The sequence below is a fragment of the Cnephaeus nilssonii genome, assembly GCF_951640355.1.
Source record: "Cnephaeus nilssonii genome assembly, chromosome: 11".
NCBI lineage: Eukaryota > Metazoa > Chordata > Mammalia > Chiroptera > Vespertilionidae > Cnephaeus > Cnephaeus nilssonii.
In genome coordinates, this window is record NC_137082.1 from 14,796,208 (window position 1) to 14,798,763 (window position 2,556).

Genomic DNA, 2,556 nt, shown 5'->3' on the forward strand with positions numbered 1-2,556 from the left:
TTTCAGCTGTTCCCTAGTGATGAAATGTTTCAGACATGGCCACAGAGATTAATATCTGTGCAGACCCCTTTTGAAATATCCCAGAAATCATTTGGGAGCATGTGGCATTAGACAAATATAAATTTGGAATCTAGCTTTTTCTTCCATGTGCCTTATTCCTTCCACACCTGGACTTTCAGAATGACTCACACAGTAGTCTCTGAGAGTGAGGACATGGGACTGGGTTTTAGCACATGTTTGAATCCTGAGCCACAGACAGAAATTCATGGAGGGGCTGTTAATCTTAGTGAATCACATCAGAAGTGGGCTCCAGGAAAGAGCTGTTCCTTTGGTGGTCTCCTCAAAACTAAGGGCTTGCCTGGACAGTTTTGGGGCCTGTGTTCTATGGGTTTTCTCATGGAAATAGAATAATATAAAACTTCCTAGTTTCTCCCTCCCTCAGAAGACCCACATCGTTTGGGTTAATATGTGGTATCTCATCTAACTATTTCATTATTTCTCAAATAATAAATTTCCAATTTTCTGTCACATTAACCTAAAGAAGACCCTTATTACGATGGGGAGGGGGACAACAATATGTATAACGTTGAGGCTGTTTCAAAAAAAAATATCTTAAGGAAGTTTCACACAGATTCACTGCTCTAAAACACTTTTTCACTTTTAAAAAAACTATTTTAATTGTGGTTAGAAGATATGTGCTCTGTATTTTGTAGAAGCATGAGAGAGAAATGATGGCTAAGTCAGAGATGGCACTTCCAGTTTAGGCTTGAAAGTTAGATATTTATTACCATGAGTTAAAAACCCCCTCTATCCAGGGAAAGGACATATGGTCTTCAGGCAGGATATGAATATGGACAGACAAGCACATGCGCGCGCACACACACAATATATTTTTATAATAAAAGATGCCTACTTGTTGCTCTAGCCAGTGGCTGGGTTGGAGCATCATCCTGTACACCAAAAGGTTCAGTTTCCAGTCAGGGCACATACCTAAGTTGCAGTTTCAATCCCTGGTTGGGGTGCATACAGGAGGTAACCAACAGATATTTCTCTCTCACATTGATGTTTTCCTCTCTCTACCTCTCTCTTTCCCTTCCTCTCTCTCTCAAATCCATAAAAACATATCTTTGGATGAGGATCAAAAAAAAAAAAAAAGAAGAAGATGCCCACTTGTGCTGACTTTTTAAAAAATTAGTTTAACAACTTTATGTAGTTTTTGCAAGACTAGAACTTTTCAAGGCTATCACATGCTATGAGCTGTTAAAGGAAGTAGAGAAATTTAATTAAGATAAGCCCCCAATATCCTCAATACAAAGATTAGACAATATTTTATTTCCAGAGAAAAGAAGACCAAAGAAGCTGTCCTCCCCATCTTTTCCCAAACACAAATTATTGAAATGACCAATTCTTGTTTGCAATGTGTACTAAGTTAAGAACGTCAGGACAAAGCAGTAGAGGGGGAACCCATGTGGTTTCCAGATTAGAAAAAGGATAAGCAGAGCTTTCTCTACTTGGGCCCCTAGATACTTCCAGTCTTACTAGAAAGGAATAAGATACAAGTTAAGTTCTTTTGCTTTTTGCTATGATTCTTTTAACAAATGGTTAATTTCTCAGAACATACTTTTCTACCACCTCACAATAGCACAAGGACTAAACTGGGAGGACAACCAGAAACCAATCAATGAAAAGTTAGATAAAGTTCTTTAATTTCCTTAGAAAAAAATTGTGATATAGTCTACTCCAAATCTAAACTAATCCACAAATTTTAATAAACTCAGGCTAGTTGTCCAAATTCTCACTTGCCAAATTTCTATGCCCAGATTATACAAAATACTGTCCTGATCTCAAGCAACTAATCAACATTTTTTTTATTTAAAAACTAGGCGTTTAGATGACACCTTTTGAGGAAATCATTTGGGTCTGCATGATGGCAAGGAGCAATTTTCGGGTGGAACCCAGGAATTGATATGAGTTAAAACAGAGCAGTAAGTGGCACGGTGCTTTAGTGAACAGGATTTCTTAAGTCTTTCTGTTTTTTCATTCAAAACAGAACACCCAGAAAGTTGAGAACAATTTAGGGTTTAAGGCAATGTTGCTCACAGTATTTTGAAAAATAGCTTATTCCTACATGTTTTCCCATCAAGCTTAACCAAGTTTACTCCCCTATAGTTTTTATTTATCCTTTATAATCACATCAGTATTATTGGATTTGTTCAACAAAAGAAAAATATGAATTTTTTAAAGAGTTGATCTTTACTCAAATATTCATCCAGATTGTTTTAGAAAAATGATCCACTTACCGTAACTGGAAAACAAAACAGCTGTAATGACAATTAGATTTATCTATTGTTTTTTATCTAATATTTCACTACCCCTGAGAACTAAGAATCTCTGAATGAAAAAATAAAGTATTCTTAACTGATCTCTTTTGTTTAAAATAAAAAAACACCCTTCTATTCCCATCTTGCAAAAAAACAGTACATGTTTATTGTAGAAATCTGAAAAAATATATAGTTAAGTAAAAAAATTAGCTTCACTCAGATTCCTATTAAAATA